Here is a 21,925-nt window from a genome sequence, read left to right as displayed (position 1 = left end):
GTAAGGTCAACCCTTCCACCCCTCGCCCCCTCTACCCCCAAAGCCCACTCAAGTCCCCACCTCCCACGAGGACTCGAAATCAGGTCTCGTCGGTTTTTTTTTTTTTTTTTCCAGAATTAGGACAACGTTTTTCCTGGTTCCTGTATAAACTAAGCTAATCATCCTGGATCCTTTAATAGGTTTAACTTCTTAAATGTCGAATATTTGGGCAAATGAGGATATAAAACGATAGTCATAGACAGAACATACACATCTAGACGTGTCTGATATCTCTATGGAAGTCCGGTTGCCGGGAATAGTCATAGAAAAAAATGTCACAATTTTGGTTGGAAAAAATAACGGGAAAATAATGTTATAATTTCGGACAGGAAAAAAGTCACAGGAATAATGTCACAATTTCGGTTGGAAAAAAGTCATGGTAAAAAAAGTCACAATTTTAGTTGGAAAAAGGCCACAGTGAAATAAAGGTTACAATTTTGGTTGGGAAGAAGTCATTGTAAAGAAATGTCACAATTTTGGTTGGAAAAAAGTCACAGGAAATATGTCACAATTTCGGTTGGAAAAAAGTCACGGCAAAAAACTCACAATTTTAGTTGGAAAAAAGCCACGGGGAAAAAAGTCACAATTTTGGTTGGAAAAAAGCCACGGGGAAAAAAAGTCACAATTTTGGTTGGAAAAAAATTCACGGGAAAAAATAACTCACAATCTTGGATGGAAAAAATTCACGGGAAAAAACTGTCATAATTTCGGTTGGAAAAAAACCACGGGGAAAAAAAGTCACAATTTTGGTTGGAAAAAAGCCACGGGGAAAAAAGTCACAATTTTGGTTGGAAAAAATTCACGGGAAAAAATAACTGTCACAATCTTGGATGGAAAAAATTCACGGGAAAAAACTGTCATAATTTCGGTTGGAAAAAAACCACGGGGAAAAAAAGTCACAATTTTGGTTGGAAAAAATTCCCGGGAAAAAATAACTGTCACAATCTTAGATGGAAAAAATTCACGGGAAAAAAACTGTCATAATTTCGGTTGGAAAAAAGCCACGGGGAAAAAAGTCACAATTTTGGTTGGAAAAAAATTCACGGGAAAAAATAACTGTCACAATCTTGGATGGAAAAAATTCACGGGAAAAAACTGTCATAATTTCGGTTGGAAAAAAACCACGGGGAAAAAATTCACAATTTTGGTTGGAAAAAAATTCACGGGAAAAAATAACTGTCACAATCTTGGATGGAAAAAATTCACGGGAAAAAACTGTCATAATTTCGGTTGGAAAAAAGTCACGGGACAAGAATTGTCACAATTTCGGTTGGAAAAAAGTCACAGGGAAAAAAAATGTCACAATTTTGTTTGGAAAAAAGTCACATTAATTTATCGTGGACGGCAATAAAGTCACAGTAAAAATTCACAATATTTCTTTGGGGCCTCGTCATGTTTATGATATCGACAGTCTTTTGTTTATGTGTTCACGGTCATCCCAAACGAGCTCGTACTAAACTTGCCTCAAAGGTGGATACATGGATACCGTGATGGATACATACCGGGTTAAAACCCTTGGGGCGTCAGTATTTAGGAAATATGAATGTGACTTTTATTTCCTGTGACTTTTTTTTTTTTTTTTTTTTAACTGGATTCGGTCACCCAAACCAACTAAACGATAGACGATATTGTCAACGGTAAGACGAAAATCAACTTTCCTCCTCATCTCCACTTGTGCATTCTCCATGGAAGTGGCCGCTAGTTAGTTAGTCACGTAATGAAAAGTGTCTTTATTTATTCGTTACTTTTACTTTTATCATGTTAGTCATGTAATTAAAAGTGGTTTTTTTTTATCTATTTTTCTTTTACTTTTACCAAGTCCTTCTTTTTCACGTTTATCATTTTTTCCTAATAACAGATACGTCGAAATGAGTGCCTTCGTCTTGACATATCGCGTCGAGATAAGAGCGTCCGGGGCGGGGGCAGGGGGTGGGGGTTGGGGGTAGTGGGCTGGGTGGGGGAGCCCACTGTCGGCTCTCGGGAAATACTCTCCAGCAACTGGTTCTCGTAATTGGCTGGGAAATAGAGGACATTAAACCTTATTTTCCAATTATATACTGACTGAATTTCGTTATGATGCTGTATGAGCTGCGGCCCGTGAAACTTTAAGCAAGGCCCGGTGGTTGCCTTGCCCGTATCGTTGCCAGACGCATCATTATGGCTAACTTTAACCTTAGATAAAATAAGAGAACTACTGATACTAGAGGGTTGCAATTTGGTACGTTTGATGATTGGAGGGTGGATGATTAGCATACCAATTTGCAGCCCAATAGCTTTGGTAGTTTTTAAGATCTGAGGGCGGACAGAAAAGTGCGGACGGTCAGACAAAGCCGTCCCAATAGTTTTCTTTCCAGAAAACTAAAACGCGGAGTTCATGTGAATTCAGACGATACCCTACCGCTCTTGGTGTTTTCTTGTAATAACTAAGTCTGATATTGTTCCTAGATTTCTCCCTAACAGCAAACGAAACGTCATGCTTTCAAAAAAAAATAAGAAAAGGTAGAAAGGCAAAAAGACGAACCCTTCAATTGCCACTTGGAAGCAGCGTCCTCCATTACAGAGGAGAGAGAGAGAGAGAGGAGAGAGAGAAAACCATGAAGCTACTTGACTTGAAAAAGGAATTCGATAAGACGTTACAATGGCATATAAAAACCGATATCTTGAGAGTGGTTCTCTCACCTATCGAGGATGCTGTCTCTCTCTCTCTCTCTCTCTCTCTCTCTCTCTCAAGAGGACTCATCAGAAGAGGAGGTAAAGCATAAAAGTTAGGCAAAGAATATTATCTGGAGGACGAATTGATATATCTTAACTGGAAAAATTGACAGAGGTCACACATATTATTCAGAATGAACAAATATATGCACATAATGCTGGTTCGCTCAGATAGCGGTGAAGTGTCGTGCTGTGCCACTTTGATGTCACGGGTTCGCGCCTCTCCCAGGGCGGTGAAAAATCACTGGCTCTGTATCGTGATCAGTTACTGCTGCAATGTGTGTGTGGGTCTTTATATTATAAATAAACAAACAAGCAACTCCCCCTTTTCAAAAAAAAAAAAAAAAGCCTTACGCGCTAAAAATTACTGGTGCGAAAAATTAAGATTCTTCGGTAAACTAAGATTTGTTGCCTTGAAAGTCATGAAATAACCATGCATAAAATAACCATGCAAAGAGCGAAGCACAAAAAAATAAATAAATAAAACACGAAATCGCAGCGAATACAGGATAATACTGTAAAAAAAAAAGAAAAAAAAACGGCCTCTGTGATTGTTACATGACTTTGACATAAAATTTGCAAATCATATATGTCTTGTACTCGTCAGTTTTTTTGTGTATGTGTATGTGTGTTTACGTGAGATTCCCTACATGATTGCAAAAAAATACAGTAAATCCTGTATGATTTTATGGGGGACTTCTGATAGCCACAAATTTGTTACGGAAGAAATTTCCACAAGGCTTATTCTCTATTTGAAGGTTACTTCGTTCGAAGACTGAAAAACAGATATCTGCAGCCACGGTCTAAGCCAAGGTATACGTATATGTTACAGGCAGTTCGCGAACTGGTGGGCGAGACTCCACATTGCACAAAAAACTCGTCAATCGACCTCTCGAGCTTTGTTGAAAAATGTAGAATTTCATGTCGAGTTGGACACATAGAGTCTGGATACCTCTTCCCCCCACTTGTCTATAATTACATTTTTAGTTCTCTATAAAAGAAAACGTTTTACATGGCTTTGTCTGTCCGCCCTCAGATCTTAAAAACTAGGGAGGCTAGGGGGCTGGAAATTGGTACGTTGATCATCCACCCTCCAATCATCAAAGGTACCAAATTGTAGCCCTCTAGCCTCAGTAGTTTTGATTTTTATCATAGGTACTATTTAGCCATGTGTCGTACGTCCAGCAATTCTATAGCCAGACCACCAAGGGGCCGTAGCTGAAACTTCAAGGGCCACGGCTCACATAGCATTATGTGAGCTCGATTATGCCGAAGAAACTCGATTATGCCGAAGAAACTTCAGCGCATTTTTCACTGTTTTATATGGAAATAATAATAATAATAATAATAATATTGTTTTTTCTATTTTCCTTACAATTCGCTTCTCAGGCTCAGCGATTTTTCTGAGTAACTGGCTAATATTCATATTGGGAATTTTCAAAAAATTGTAAATGCTTAAGATAATCTTTTATTAGAACAGGATATCAGGTCCAGGTCAAGCAGGGGTCGTCGTCAGTGCCGGTATTATTCCGTAGGCGTAGTTCAGTTCGGGCCGGGGTCGTCTTTGGTTTTAAGGGCTGGTATTGGTGCTGGTATCACGTGACGTTTCGACCTTCTCGCAATAATAATAATAATAGTAATAATAATAATAATAATGAATACGGTATAGCAGAACAGCAAACCGTACATTCAAGGCAAAGATTCACTAGACACGTACATACATCACGAGTCCAGGAAGACTGCTATAAATGCTCGTCGAGAGCAAGAATAAACAAAAAGCATTCTCGGTGACGCACGATGACGTCACTTGGTGCTCTCTCGTGGGCGGTCAGCTAAACAAACAGACGATGGAAAACGAATTACCCCAGGAAAGGCGAGGAGCCATTTTTCACTGATGATTGTGGATAATGCAATATGATCGGCTCAGAGAGAGAGAGAGAGAGAGACAAAGAGAGAGAAATAGAGAGACGCGTAAAGGTATATTGTAGATACATAAAACTGAAGTACCAATTATAAAGCTTCAACTCCCTTCAAAGACAGCAGAGATCACTGTGATAAAAAGCATTACACAATTTACTGAAAGTGATCATTATATCAGATGAAACACTGATCAAAATTCAACGCCATTCCAGTAAAGGAAAAAATGATTATGCAAGAAAAAATACGTACAAGCTCAGAGAACCCTTTATATAGATTCATGCCAACCATGCATTTGACGTCTACAGGCTTGTCCCTTATGACGCTCCTGATTGGCTGTTGATAAGCCAATCACAGGGCTGGAAACTCTCAGTCTCCCTTAAGAGTTCACATGGGCAGGGTCAGTGTCCCACCTCTCCTGAGGGATACTCTTGAAAGTCGTATCCCTCAGGAGAGGTGGAACATACATCCTACCCATGTGGACTCTCTCGAGAGACTGAGAGTTCCCAGCCCTGTGATTGGCTTATCAACAGCTAATCAGGAGCGTCGTAAGTGACGCGCCTAAACGTCAAATGCACGTTTGATGTGAATCTACTATATATAGCTTTCAGATCCATTTTCCGTTTTTTTTTTTTTTTTTTTTTTTTGCTGCCTTCTTCTATACCGAAGTCTTTTGGGAATGACCTTAACCTTGTGAGAAATTCAGTTAAAAGTGAGGAGACCAATGGTAAAAATAGTTAACCAAACCAGCACCAAAAATAGATTAGATTCAGGAATGTTTAAACACAATGTTTGAACGCGCGTTTGGCGATGCAGACTCCGTATAGGCGATCAAGGTGTAGACAAAGTAAACCTTGGGTATAAAGACTCGTGATCTGGACACAAACGGAATGTGATGTCGTATACGCGAATACGAACCGCACGAATACCGGTATTGAGTTCTACATGTGGATTAAGTAGAGACTTAAAAATTTAGTAATTCATGACGTTTTCTTGTGAGTGTTATATATATATATATATATATATATATATATATATATATATACATTACATACATACATATTTATATATATATATATATATATAATATATACAGTTTATGTATGATGCATATTTTGAGCAATATGTTAAAATGATATTCTTACATTAATTAACAAATAAGAATATGATGTATATATGTAATATATATGTGTGTATGTGTATACATACATACATATATATAAATATTCATGTGTGTGTATGTATAATGTATATTTTGAGCAATATGTTGAGAAGGTATTCTTAGATTGAAAAAATAATTAACAAATAACAATATTATATATATATATATATATATATATCTATATATACGTATACATATAAGCAATTTGTTAAAATATTTAATTAACACATAACATGAATCATCATACATTCAAAATCAGGCCCGCATCCATACATATATCAAAATATATTCATAGGATGATGTCATACATTAAAAAAGTTGCTATGACTGAAGAGTCAAATCTAATTATCGAGATTTTCAGTGTTTCAACGAATACATTGTAATTTACACCGAAATACACCCATACGACTTTTAAAATGTTTTACGTTCTGTTTTACGCCGGCAGACGTCATTTTTTAAAAATATACACAACTGAGAGTATGCGTATTAAATCAGAACGATGTTTGCATTTGCATTTGATGTTTAATTCTGTGAATTCTGTCTGCACTTACTACGCTTGTGTAAGATTGTGCCATGGCATACCATCCATAAATACGTATGCAATAGACACAAAGACATTGTCAGTTTTATATTCTAGGGTCAGAATTGTGTTAACAAAATCTTAGAGCAACTTCTAATGAAATCATAAAATAATAATAATAAAAAAATAACCATAAATACGTATGCAGTAGACACAAAGTTATTGTCAGTTATATATTCTAGGGTCAGAAATGTGTTAACAAAATCTTAGGGCAAATTCTAACGAAATTGTAAAAAATAAAAACAATAAAAAAAGGAAGACTGTCTTGAGAGATAACACCACTTCCCAGCGGCTTTCATCCACCTATAGGACGGTATAATCCGGTATGTTCCGTCCTTCTTATTAAACTATTCTATTCAGGTGGTAACCGCACGTTCGAGAGAGAGAGAGAGAGAGAGAGTTATACGGAAGCATTGTTTAAGGTTTCCGTAAGTTACGTTATTTCATCGAATCATAGAGTGAAAAGCATAAGCTTCCGACACAAACACACGCACACACACGTGTGTGTGTGTGTGTTTGTGTGAATGTATGTATGTATTTGTCATCATACACGTGTGTATTTTCACGTTCAAAAATATTATGCTACGAATATTTGCTTAATAATATATAGTTCGCTACACCTTGGGAATACCTTATACACCCAAAAGGGGAATTGCATAATCCTTGTATAGGATGACAAGAAGAAAGTAAATAAAAAAAAAACTAAAGAATCTCCTATTCAGCAGGAGCTACGACACTACTGATGAGAAATATATATATATATATATATATATATATTATATATATATATATATATATATATATATATATATGTGTGTGTGTGTGTGTGTGTGTGTGTGTGTGTGTGTGCAGGAGAAAACGAAATACAGAGTATGTATCCGGCACCGTCAACAAGAGTACAATTCATATTCTAGGGTGACAGTACACACGAACATACAAACGGCTGAAAATTTAACTTTCACCTAACAGGAAAAAAGGTGAGAGAGTCCTCACCCATCACTCTGTTTGTGACCAAGGTTGATGGTCCGTTAACGAACCCTATTTAAACCTTCCTCAAAATCTATACGATTTATGTTTGTCGAACCTTCAATATTTGGCTACGAGGAATGTCCTTGCCCAACGAGAAAAAGACATACGGCGAAATCACATGAGATGTGGAGGAAAGCCTTGACTATTTTAAATTTGATAAGGAGAATGACAGAATCACAAGATCTGCGACACCATCTCAAGAAGTAACTGGTTCGTACAGCCTTCAGTACATCTGCGTTGCAAGACGGTGAGAGATTCCTTGAATAATGACCACACACACAAAAAGCCTCTTCTATAATAGAAGATCCAGTTAGACGCAGTTATCACCCCTTTAGAAAAATAAAAGTTGCCTTTGAACAATTATAGAAACTATGGATTTCAAGCGATATAATTGCAAGCTGTCGCAGTACCAAGGAATAGGCTGAGAGTTGCAAAGAAGCATTTGCCAGTACGTCCGCAGATAAGCCAGTTGCTTAAAACATTTAGAAATGTTAGTGCGATTTGGAGGTTGATTACGTCATCAGGTCTTTGAATGAACAGTTTATGGTTCTTGAAGCATGGCTAACCAGAGCGACTCAAAAAATAGATTGCAATGACTATCTTTGCGTTGCTTATTTCAGTCACAGACAGTAGCTATTAGTTTGTAGTGCCCAGTCCTTCGATAGTTTTGAGACTGGCCGACGTAGTCCTAGGGTCAATCATGACCAGACAGTGGTCATACAGCTTGTAGTATCATTTTTACATATGTGGTATGCTTCCCAACAGAAACGTCTATTCTGCAGTTGCGATATCGCTCCGGGGAGCACGTTCCCGAACTGGAACCTAGTACCAAAGCTTTCCTGAAAATGTGGGCGCCATATCTCAAAAAACTTACCGTAGAATCTTCTTGAAATTAATCTCATTATGTTTCCCATACATAAATCACGTGAAGTCTACGTCTTTGAACTAACCTAACTCAACCCAACCTAACCTAACCCAGGGGCATGGCAAAACAACCTGGGCTGGTGCATGCTAGTACTATACATCTCAGGAATTTGCCCCCGGGATCAATCCCACGAGGAAATGGCTTGGGGCCGATACAATAAAAAAAAAGGGAGGGGGGCCGGGCGGGAAGCAGAATTGAACTTACATTGACCTAAGTAATGAATTATGCTCTACCCAGTGACGCGGTTAGTAGTTAGTCTAGGGCATTCATGTGCATGTGTATACACACATACACATATATAAAGTATATATATATATATATATATATATATATATATATATATATATATATAATATCCTATTCAACAGGGAAGTCCTAAAATCGTGTACAAAGCTTCAAAAAGACTGGAACTGCCTGGTACAACCAAGTGACCTTAACTTTTATCTATATTCAAAAAGTCCACAGCAAGGGAACCGCGTCATGGATGACAATGAACTTAGAACACCCACTGAAGAATAATCGAACGAGCTGGGGAAAACCCTTAATACGACTACTGGCAGTCCAAATGCTGGGATTTATAAAGCCGTCCAGCGCTGAAAGGTAATTGCCGGTAACATGCTCTGAAAGATGTAACAGCTGTTAGAGAGGGTAGAAAGTCAGATGGAAGAGAATATGAACGGAGGTACGGTAAAAAAGAATGAGAAGTTGCAGCTCGGTGTCAAAGGGATGCTGCAAAGAACCTTAAGTAACGCCTACAGTGCAAAACTGACGGCCCTGCCCTCCAACAAGTGTCTACCTTCTTGATAAACTGGGGTTAATAACTTTTCCGATACGTCCTCGTGTTTGATATATACTATATATGTTACCTATATATATATATATATACATATATATATATATATATAAATATATAAATATATATAATATATATATAATATATATATAGATATATATATATATATATATATATATATCATATATATATACACACTGTAGGCCTATATGTGCGTATGTGAGTAATATCACATTACCGTGATTCGTATACATATATCGAGCTACAAATGTCCTTTAATATCTAATTCGCTCTACCTCGGAATTAATATATTTTTCATATAATATGTTTAACCGTAGGGGAATTTTCTAGGTGATAATAGATTTGCCGTTTGACGGGCACGAACCATCGCCACCTTCATATCCAGGACAACAGTGAAACCTAAAGCCACCCCGCCAGCCGGCAAATCTATTATCGCCTAGAAAATTCCCCTTCGGTTAAACATAAATTATGAAAAATATATTAATACCGAGGTAGAGTGAATTAGATATTAAAGGACATTTGTAGCTCGATATATGTATATGAATCACGGTAATGTGATATGACTTATATAATGGCTACATGCGGACAAAAAGCACAACAACGCTATGGAGGACGAGGTGGTTTGATGCAGTCTCCAAAACTACGAATACCTGAGTGCGACAGGTATTTGAGGTGGGAGGTGGCATAAACTTATAACCTCTTGCGGTGGCGGGGTGGGTTAAGGCTTCACTGTCGTCCTGGATTTAAAGGTGGCGATAGTTCGTGCCCGTCAGCCGGCAAATCTATTATCGCCTAGAAAATTCCCATTCGGTTAAACATATATGAATAATATATCAATTCCGAGGTAGAGCGAATTAGATATTAAAGGACATTTGTAGCTCGATATATGTGTATGTATATGGTTGTTGCCAACCCAGAAACCATACAAAGAGTAATGGTCTAATGATACTGGAAAATTCATCAGAAACCGGTTATTACTTTTGTTGTATAAGCTTATCTTACAAAGAAAAGTAAGTTGTTTTAAGAGAGAGAAAGAGAGAGAGAGAGAGAGAGATTACCGCATTTGCTGGCGAAAAAACCTATCGTACACAAATTAGCCCAGTTATTGTTTCCCCGCCATATTCACGAGTTGTTTCTCGATGTAATTAGCTTCTTTTCGTCTCCTAATCGCATTGTTCCTCAGAGCCAAAACCACACACATTGTTTTTCCTCAAAATTGGCCATGAACCGCCGCTAATTATGGCGTCATTGTAACGAATAACTTTTTTCACTCGTCGGTTTGTGTTAGTAATAGGATTTCCTTTCTTAAATCTACACAAAATTCTTTATCAACTGAATGGTTTTCTCCTCAATTTTGCTCTTCATGTCGAAATTAGGTTACGTTATTTTAACAGAATGATGGTGGGATATCTTTATAGATTTATAGATCATAGAAACAGATGGAGGATATCTCAAATACCTCTTTTATCGAACCCGGACACCGGCACTTTTCGCTAGTGAGGTAAAACATACTCTTTAGTATATTGCATGCTTCGCATACGCAAATACTACAAATTTTAATGGGGGTAATGCTGAATATTTTTACATCAAGCACAAATATCAACACGGACACTGTTATCACTTACAGTATAATGCATGCAAACTTCAAAGTAATGTACTGTAAACGGGATGCATTTAGACTTATTGTCAATTAGCTGCTCAGCTGACAGAGAGCGTCGATTAACTTACAGGCTCTATATATATAATGTTAGCAATAATTTTTTCTTTCCTAACCGTGAGCAACAGTAGGCCTAATCAAATGCACGAAAGCCAAACCCATTCTATAGTGCCACTTCCCTCCCCCCCTACCCTACTCTCTCTCTCTCTCTCTCTCTCTCTCTCTCTCTCTCTCTCTCTCTCTCTCTCTCCTCATATGTTGACTATGATCTGACCTTACCTCCTCATTAAAAATTAGGCCTATTCAGTGCGTGTAAAACTTTTTTTATATAATTTTTCTGCCCCTCCCAGGTTGAATTTCATTTTCCCCCTTTCTTACCCAACAGCTGGAAATAATAGGCCCATTTCATACTAATGAAAAGAAATTTGAATAGAATTTTGTAATCTCTCTCTCTCTCTCACACGCGTTGACTAGCCTTCTCCCATTGGTAGTTAATCTTGACGAACACAAAGGCCTACTTCCACTCCTAACATTTCGCACATTTCGTTATAAGTCGAATATCTTATTTATTATACTCTTTAACAGACAGATGTAAATATATAAGCCTAATGGTTCATTCAGGTAAGCAAAATGCTATACAGGTAACAGTTAGACAAAACTAGATACCAAAATAATGTTATCTACAGTAATAGTACTAATAGCTAGACAGACAGTAGGGGCGGTAGGAGTTTTTTTTTTTTTTTTTTTTTTCTACCTCCAGCATTGTTCTTATGCGAGTTAGAGTGAAATTAACAGCGGCATATTGCCATGGCACTCACGTAACGAACCCTGAGAACCTTCAACAACTGTTGCTTGCAGGACTGAAGATGCTTGCTTGCTTGCTGAGCATGGATAGTCGTCATGCACATAACCTCCTTGTAACTCACTTGATCTTATTACATCTTGGAGGATATGATACTGGGGATGCAATTAGCATTTCACTCATATCCTCTTTGGTCTTAAATTAGAGCGAATGGCTAAATGGAGTATATATATATATGAGAGGCAAGTACATCCGGTACTTATTCTTCCCTAGTTTTTGAAATGTCTTCGAAACTTTAGAGGAAACTTGAGCGCGCCATTTTTGTGGATGTTTAAGTCTATATAAATAAGAAGGGGAACAAAGCTGAAACTGTGAACACGAATGTCTGATTACATAAATAGTAGACTGCTGACTTGGTGAGAAGTAAAGTTACAAACAACTTCTTAGGAAGATGGATAGGTACTATTGTTAGCCCGATGTGGGTTGGTCTTGTACTGCAGTGAATGAAACAAGAGAGCATCGTAACTGCTAGAGTAACTCAATGACATAAGCAGGTGGCAAATAGGTAGCTCTTTATGTATAAAAATGTATAGTAAAGGCATGAGAGGTCAAGAGGATAAGTCTAATAATAATTGCAGGTATGCTTGTTCGAACGTATGCGCGTGCCCGCACGTCTCACTTCCATTTCCTATAAGGCAAGATATTCTATCCTCCCTGATTTTCATCTTTGCCGTCGCAAGTCTTCCATAACAACGCTAATCAAGCTCCATATTAAGATTGTAAGGCAAGAAAAACTTTTTGCAAGGCACAGATTCCTTGTATCATTTATGGCAACATAAACATTTTAAACTGCGTTGAGCAATTACTCTTGTTTTTTTATTTCTTTAATATAGGGTGTCCATAAAGTCCCAGTACCAATCTGGGCAATAAATACTTGTAATGGTACTGGGACTTTATGGACACCCCGTATATCTCTGTATATCTTATGGTTGCCGAGGTTGCTCCCTAGTGTTGGCTGGCGGACGTACGAAGTTCTTTCTACGTTCGCATTGAAATACAATTTATTCCGGCTGGTTGCTCATACCGTGACTATAAAGACCTCACAACGGGAGATAAACGTTCATTATTGTATATAAAAGTGGGTTAATTATGGTTACTTATATGAAAAAACGTCGAAGATGGACAGGAATCATCGTAACCGGCATCGGTGACATTTCCTGAATCCCGCCTCCGTCCAGATTGGAGCAGTTTGTAGACGTGTACGGGTTAATCAAGTCTCAGGTGTTACGTTACCGTTGTCCAGTCAACTTCACGCTACCTCTCGCTACAGATGTAAACACCATCTGGCCTCCTGTCGCAGAGAATTAATCGTGAATAGCATCTGTCGTATTCTGTTCGTGACTGTGAATATGTAGAGAAAGAGAAAATATTCCATATAAGTTTCGAGCGTTTTAAATTAGCCGGGGGACATTACACCTAGGTATTACTTCTCATTCTGGACATCTTAATGAAAAGGTAAGTTCTTGGGAGTCATTTTATAAATATTGTTTTCTTAATTAGTGATAATACTCCCGGTAAATTCTGTTCAATTTTATTGTATTTCTCTGGATGTAGGTGACCACGGTTAGGCATAATGGCTGAGAATGTTAAAGAGGTGAAAATTATTTTGACATAGGTATTTTTAGAAACTCGATTAAAAGTAAATACTTTAACTAAGGATTGTAAAGAAAAAATCATGTAATAGATTTTACACTGAAGTAAGCTCATAATACCAGGCTCCAAGGCTGACGTTAAACAATAGAAAATCAACGGTAAAAAAAAAAAGAACCTTTAGACGTGAAAGCTTCTTACGTGCTTCCTTGAAACCACCCGCCACCTTGACCAATGACCCCATGAAATGCAAGCAATACTGAGATAAATTTAACTGCATTGGGTTATTAAAACTTTTATTTTATTAGAAAAGTTAATTTAGTCTGCAGTTAGATCAAGATGTCCTGAACAACATCAGGTGACCATCCAAACGTGTGTTTATATATATATATATATATATAATATATATATATATATATATATATATATATATATATATATATAAAATATCGAACTACAAATGTCCTTTAATATCTAATTCTCTCTACCTCGGAATAATATATTTTCATATATGTTTAACCGAGGGGGAATTTTATTAAGCGATAATAGGATGGGAGATCGCCAGACTCGAACTAGCGAACTCTCAATCCCAGGACTGGCAGTGAAGGTGGTTTTAGGCTTCACTGCCAGTCCTGGGATTGAGAGTTCGCTGGTTCGAGCCTGGCGATCGCCCATCCTATTATCGCTTAATAAAATTCCCCTCTCGGTTAAACATATATGAAAATATATTAATCCGAGGTAGAGAGAATTAGATATTAAAGGACATTTGTAGTTCGATATTTGTATATGAATCACGGTAATGTTGATTTGACTGATATATATATATATATATATATATATAATATATATATAACTATATATATATATATATATATATATATATATATATATATATATAGTACACGTCAACATTCCATATCTACATAACTTTGAACCAATATTGTCCACGAAGAATTGTTCGTAGATAAGATCTGAATAGCCTGCTGATTCGAGAGTCATTCATATAACCATTTTTTCTTAAATTCTCAAGAATGGCGACTCATGCCTCCCCCTCCCCCTCCCACCCCTCCAAAAAGCCGTTAGCTGATGTTTTTAAAGGTTGGTTAATGAATTTGGCATTTTTTTCTTGTTTTTGTCTTTTATAGACCTCTAGAAACTTGACTATGGCTTGACCATTTTGGTCTAGCTCCATTTTAATACTGGATTTAATTTTTATTCATTAAAACTCTTTTTTTATTCAAATAACGCTTAAAGATCCCGTCAAAGTCGAGACTTGGCTCATCTCTTGCGTATCTCAAGTCCTCAGTTTCATTGATTACAATTTTTTTTTTTTTTTTTTTTCAAGTGACAATGAACTCAAAAGGTCAAGACTTCTTTCGTCTCTTCCTTCGTCACTTCTTTGAAGATATTCGACTCGGGTATTTTAAATGCGCTAAATTATATTTTCCTCCGTAGCGGGGCTTTTACAACAGTGCCCCTCACGCCATGTACTGTAAGCATCCCTCAAGGTTCTTTGCAGCGTCTCTTTGGCCCCTGGCTGCAACTCCTTTCGTTCCCTTTACTGCACCTCCGTTCTTATTCTCTTTCTTCCTTCTTGCTGTCCTCAACCCTCTCCTGATAATTGTCTCATAGAGCAACTGAGAGGTTTTCCTCCTGTTACACCTTTCAAACCTCTTTACTGTCAGTTTCCGTTTCAGCGCAGAATGACCTCATATAGTTCCAGTATTCTATTCTGTTCCATTCTGAAACATATCTGTTATAATAAGCTAAATCAATAAACGTAATGGTAATCACACCAGCAGCATTTGCAATTTCAAAGCGAGCAACAGTGGTATAGTGATGATTTAATAGTGGGGTAGAATGTCACCACGATCGATCGATATGTCGGTCAACCTTTGACTTATAATATCTTCAGCGTTCCTAATTGTGTCGCTTTTCCCAAGAAATACTTTACTGCGACGTTTATACGTAAAGATTTTTGAAGCCGCTGAATCCGAGTGCTTGCTTTTGATAGATTTGCTAGACCTATTATAGGCGTACATTTCATGAGTGTTTTTCCAAGAAAAGAGATGAAAAAAAAAAAAAAAAAAAAAAAAAAAAAAACACCAGTGAAGTAGAGAGACTGAGTTAAAAGTTGAAGCTGGGAGAAATTCCAAGATCAAACCAACTCAAGGAAGTATAAAGAAACCGGTCGTCGACACCAGCGGTGTTTTACTTTTCCTGAGAAGAAAACTCTTGTCTGTCAGTTCGCACTTTTTCTCTCCGGCTTCAGATCTTGAAAACTACCGAAGCCACAGGGCTGCAAATCGATATGTCGATCATCTGGCCTCCAATCATCAAACTTATCGAATTAGTCCTTCAGAATACTCACTCCGTCCATACCTTCAACATGTTTCTCTGCATTGAATCCTTTATTAACTTTCATCTCTTGGCCTCTCACTACATTATTCTTTTTCTTGTATGCTATTAAAATTTATATAAAAAAACAACTGTATTGACGCTACTGTGGCTCTTAATTAATTAATTAATTTATTTATTTATTTATTTATTTTATCTATCTTCTTCCTAAACCTTCTAAATCGAAAATCTAGATGACCTAGTGACCTCAACCTTGAATTTTGCACGCTCATCATATTTTTCATCCATCTCCTTCATTTGGTTTCCTTACTTCTTTGTTATCGAACCTATTTTCCCTTGCATGTATAGCTATATATTTTTGACCAGTCCTCCCTGCTGAAGCTGCCTCGTTGGACGAGTGGTGTACGTGCTCGCTCGCTTACCGATTCGGTAGTTCGCAAGTTCGACTCCCTGGAGCTTTGCCAACAAGGAAGCAGAGGAATTTGTTCCTGTTGATTAGAAATTCATTTCTCGAAATAATGCGGTTCGGATCCCACAATAAGCTGTAGGTCCCGTTGCTAGGTATAGCCAATTGGTTCCTAGCCACGTCAGAATATCTAATCATTCGGGCTCAGCCTTGGGAGAGCAGCTATTAATCAGCTCAGTGGTCTGGTTAAACTAAAATATATTTCTTGTTTATGCTATCAAGTGACTTGACAAACTCTTTGCCTCGCTATTTTCTTTGGAATACAGACGACGTTAGATTAAGCCAGCCTTATGCTTGCACGGGCTCTTGCTCTTGCTCTTCAGCAGCCCGTAAATACAGACAAACATTTTTCTCTTGGCAGTCATTTGTTGCCGAAAAAGACTCCTGTGTGTAGAACACACTTCCACAGGATCGCCTCCATATCTCTTTCAGAGCTGTTCCACCAAATCAACTGTGCCAGCTCAATCTGAATCACTTTGTGTTGCATTTAAAGGTAAACTGCGCTTTCAAGGCGAGACGTTTATTAGCACAGGTTTTCGCTTTTCATCCTGTGATACTATATAAGCTTTTTGCTTGTCCTTTTGTTTATATTGTAGACAACCAATGCAAAGCTATTTTTTTTGTAGATTTCTCTGTTCTACATTCTTTCCAAGTCTCGAGATGCGGACAAAACGTCGTACAGACTAATGGCAAATTTGATCCATCTCATTTGAATTTATTTTTGTTTTTTAAGTTTGTCATTTAATTGTGGTCCTCTTATTCAGTTGAATCATATTTCATTCGGCTGAATTGTTCGTCGGGTGGTCTTTCATAGATAGCTTTTATCTGGGACTAATATTTCTTGGGGGTGATTATCTCTTATGATATTGACAGTCATTTGTTTATGTTTTTAACGGGCTTGTGGTACTAAACACGCCTCTGCGAAGGTTGATACATATCGGGTTGATACATGTTGATACATATCTAAGAAAGATCCTGTTCTCCGTCTTGTGACGCTGTCTTTGAGGTGTCGCTAAAGCCAGAATGGACTTGATTGTGCAAGACATAGTTTTATCACATGAGCGTATTATTGAGATGTTCTTTTTGTAATTTTTTTTGCTATTCCTTATTGAAGATTTCGTCAAAGAAAATAAAAGAGAAATACGACCTTTCTGTGCGTGACACGAATGAGATATCAAGATATGTCGGTGGTGATAAAAGCGTTAAACACTTTTAACTTCTTGGACCCCGTAGTGATATCAGCGCACCTCATGCTGTGCACTGTAGGAATTACTCAAGGTTATTTGCAGCGTGCCTTCGGCCCCTAGCTGCAACCCCTTTCGTTCCTTTTACCGTACCTCCTTTCATATTCTCTTTCTTCCATCTGACTCTCTCCCCCCCTCTCAGAAAAATTGATTCACAGTGCAACTGCTTTGAGGTTTTCCTCCTGTTACACCTGTCAAACCTATTACTCTCAATTTCCGTTTCAGCGCTGAATGACCTCAAGTCCCAGTCCTTGGCATGTGGCCTAAATTCTCTGCAATTCGATTGCTTCGAAAATATTCCCTGAAGTATTACTGCGTCTAAAAGGTCGCCATGAATATTCTCGGGCGAAAATCTGTTAAGGATGAAGCTCATTAGTGTAACACACGTGTTCTTTATCGAGGACTAAACACACCTGCCTCAATTTTACCCCAGATTAAATTGACGTTCGACTTTGCTGGCTTTTAACGCCATTAACTATCGTCTGCGTTTCGAAGATTTGAATGTATTTTGACCTTTTTTTTTATTTATTTGTTTGTTTATTTATTTTTATATTTCTACGAATCTTAACTTCCAGTATATTTCTTTTATTAGTTTTCTGTAAAAGGAAATTTTTGAGATGGCTTTGTCGGTCCGTCCGCACTTTTTCTGTCCGCCCTCAGATCTTAAAAACTACTGAGGCTAGAGGGCTGCAAATTGGTCTGTTGATCATCCACCCTTCAATGATCAAACGTACCAAATTGCAGCCCTCTAACCTCAGCAGTTTTTATTTTAAAGTGGGTGAAAGTTCCATGGGCAGTGGCTGAGAGTTTCATACCGCCGTACGGAAAACTCGTTTGCGCCGAAGAAACCGCGGATATTTTTCACCTGGTTTATTTTCAACGCTGCTGTGACTTTTAACATTTCCTGAAGATTTTTTGAATTGAAATCTCTGGGTTTGACCTTTGACATTTAACGGCTTCGTGTTCTACTCCACACCTGGGTGTTCGGAGAATGTCCAGTCTTTATATTTACTCATTTAATCACCTGTGCGTCCCGTGATTTTTATGCATAGCTTAATGAGCAGGATAAGTTAAATTTACCGTGTGACTTCTGTAAAACATTAGCTCTGATTGCCTGGACACATATGGGTGTATATGCATGTGTGAGAGATAGAAAGGGAGAGAGAGAGCAAGAGTATTCTTGCAATATATTATATATATATATATATAAATTAAAATAAAATATATACTATATATATATCTATATATATATAAATATATCTATATACTATATCTATTATGTATATATATATATATATACTTAATAAAAGGAACCCATAAAAACGACAAAATATAGAAAGTAAGTACTACTATATTTCAGAGACTGAAAGAGAGAGACAGCAGTCTCTGAAATAAAGTAGTACTTAACTTTCTACATTTTGTCGTTTTCATGGCCTCCTTTTATTAGATGGAATTCTGTTGTAAGAGAACATTTTTACCAGTCACACACACACACACACACACACACACACACACACACACACATATATATATATATATATATATATATATATATATATATATATATATATATATATATATATCTACTGGTAAAAAAATTTTCACCTGTGGATATGTGTGATAAATGAATCACGTACTCAAGTGATTATAATCATATATATATATATACTATATATATATATATATATATGTGTGTGGTATATATATAGTTATATATATAATTTTCTACTAGCGCTTTCTACACCATCCCTGAGAAATGTCACCGTCTGAAATAGGTAAGTAGCTTTTCCTGCCATTTGTAATGCTTATACTAACTACTTCTTCTCCTCCTGTTTAAAGATGTCGCTAAAATGATTCCAATCTCGTACGTGACACTCTTTACCTATGACTGTATTTGCGACGCGAATTAGAGTGGCTTTTATATGGCACTTTTCCTTATTGTAACACCGGTGCCATTGTATATAACTTCTTTTAATTACTTGTACAGTGAGACATATACTGAAGTAGACCTAATCTGGCATATACTCTGTTTTTTTCCGTCTGTCCATCCGCCTGTGGTGTTTTCGCATGGTAACACTTCGTCCCAGGCTTTAAATAGTTACGCTATGTGTAAGTTTTAGGTAAATAAAAGGATATCTGGGTGTACATTTGCACTGAAAAGTGTTTCATAAATTACTGTATGCTATTTACACCGTTAATATTCGAAATAGGATATTATTATTATTGTTGAATGTAAGCTGAGTGCAACTATCTAAAGCCCAGGACGCAGTGTTACCATACGCATACACCACAGCCGGACGGACAGATGGAAAAAAACAAGAGTATAATTAGAGACAAAGACTGGGTATTTTGAATCTAGTATGGGATCCTATATTTTTTGTCCTTCCCCGGGTGACAGTAAGGGAGACATGACACAGCCACTCATCCCCTGCAAACTGGTTTGTCCGCCCCGGATGGGGCTGGGTAGGTATGGTAGGGGAGAGACATCCACTCTCCCCTTGCAAACTTGTTTGTTTGACCTGGATGGGGCTGGGTAGGGGAGACATACACTTTCCTCCTGTAAACCTGTTTGTCTTGTCCGCACCGGGTGGTGCTGGGTAGGGGAGAGACATCCACTCTCCTCCTTCAAACCTGTTTGTCCGCCCCAGATGGGGCTGGGTGGTTAGGATATGGGTATTTGTAAAGTTGTTTTGTTTCAGATTAAGATGACCTTATGCCAGCACGGGCTCTTGCTCACAGAGCAGCCCGTAATATTTTGAAAAGGAAAAGTTGACATAGAGAAGTCTTACTCCTTCTAATAGTGCTAATAGGAATAGTATCGATAGTAATAACAACGATATTTTCTTGTTGTGTGTCCGTGAAGACCTGACAACAACAATTGAATAATATCTTCGGTGATATCACATGAATAATAATAATAATAATACAGTGCTCTGTTACTGATTCTCATAGTACTAAGGAATTTAGGACGCCGCTTACTCCTTTTATGTGAAATGCATCAGAGCATGAGACCGTGCTAGCACATCACTGGTTTAATCCAAGATCCGGACCTACGTATATCTCGGCTTAATCTAAGACAAACGACTGCGTTACTCTTGAGATCTACGAATTAGACCACTACCAGCGGTAACTACGAGGTGTAGCCTGGTTCAAATACCTATGAGACCCTGACTGTCGTGTGAAGAGGAAAGCTGCTATTGATACTAAAGATTATGTTATTATAGGTCAGTGGGGCCTAACCTTTTGGTGACTCCAGACGACCCCCAGTGGATTGCCCAATATGGTTCCATAGCCCCTTTGCTTAAGTCCACTTGAGTCCCGTTTGTTGACATTATTAACTTTAGTTATACTTAGTTGAATACATACTTTGGGTATGAATAGCTAGGACTAGAATGTACAAAAACAGCAAAAGCATTTGTAGTTTTATATAGTTATCTATTTACAAAATGTACCCATTATACATTGACATTAAAATCAAATGTACACAAATATCCAGAGATCAAGTCCCATACCCCCCCGAATGTGGTGGTTCTCGTACCCACAAGGGGTATGGGTACCCCTTGGTAAGAACCCCTGGCCTAAAGGAAAAATATTTTGGAAAGGATGTACAACAAGTATGTGCTTAGTCTTGAGTGTATGGCATTTAGTACCTGTCCATCTGAAAAGGATTCACCAGGAGTACGACTATTGATATAAAGACCTCTGGTCGTTTCTGTATAATCCTTGAACGAAACTAACCAGCACTTCTCCCTAGAGCAGCGAAGTCGTCTCCTGTCACATTTATTTACATTTTAGTCAATCTTTTTACCTGCTGCGCAGGAGTCGCTGTATCGAATATATTATCAATCTAGGCGTATGACGAATCATACCCATTCCGCTCATTAGGACATTAATGCTTTATATGTCTTCTGATTGGCTGAGCACGCAACCTCATAACTCCTGATCTCATTCAGTTAGGAGGATTCCAGTTTCGTACGAGGATTGGCGCGTCGATATTCAATCTCTCTCTGTCATGATTAAGCCGCAGGTTTCAAGAATTTACGTGTAATTGATGTTTTTCAAGCCTCTTTCTTTATTATTCATATCATTATATGAGTTATTTCTCTGAAGCTGTCATGGTTATTCGGACATAATCATAATTGCCAAAAGATTCTTTATTGTTCATATTATCATTATTTCTCTGTGGCTGTCATGGTTATTCGGACATAATCATAATTGCCTAAAGATGGAGACGAAAGCACGAGGTTTATAACTGATGGATTTATCTAAATCTGTCAGATTCCTTTGTACTAGACTTTTGACACGAGCGATCCAAACGAAATGTGCCCCGTAGGGTGATAGTGCTGTCAGAGACCTCATGCGGTGCACTGTAGGCATTACTTAGGTTCTAGCTGCAACCACGTTCGTTCCTTTTACTGTACCTCCTTTCATCTTCTCTTTCTTCCATCTTACTTTCCACCTCTCTCCTAACGCTTGATTCATAGTGCAACTACTTAGAGGTTTTCCTCACTGTCAATTTCCATTTCAGCGCTGAGTGACCTCATAGATCCCATGCAGCGCTTGGCCTTTG

The 21,925-nt window shown here is 37.7% G+C and overlaps 1 protein-coding gene across 9 annotated transcripts in view; it reads left to right on the top strand.

The window, feature by feature from the left end:
* The window catches only part of LOC135221855 (cationic amino acid transporter 4-like), a 68,593-nt gene that overhangs the window by 22,756 nt on the left and 23,912 nt on the right, over positions 1-21,925 (top strand). For 8 of the 9 annotated variants that reach the window (XR_010316105.1, XR_010316106.1, XR_010316103.1 and 5 more), the window contains exon 1: positions 12,880-13,152. The exons of the other annotated variant lie outside the window; for it this stretch is intronic. The gene's annotated coding sequence lies outside the window, so the exon portion shown is untranslated. Of the gene's footprint in view, positions 1-12,879; positions 13,153-21,925 lie in introns of those variants that run through there. 9 annotated transcript variants of the gene reach the window in all.

This window comes from Macrobrachium nipponense, chromosome 3 (genome assembly GCF_015104395.2).
Source record: "Macrobrachium nipponense isolate FS-2020 chromosome 3, ASM1510439v2, whole genome shotgun sequence".
Classification (NCBI taxonomy): Eukaryota; Metazoa; Arthropoda; class Malacostraca; order Decapoda; family Palaemonidae; genus Macrobrachium; species Macrobrachium nipponense.
Note: the sequence above shows the minus strand (reverse complement) of the source record. Positions and strands in the feature narration are given on the sequence as shown.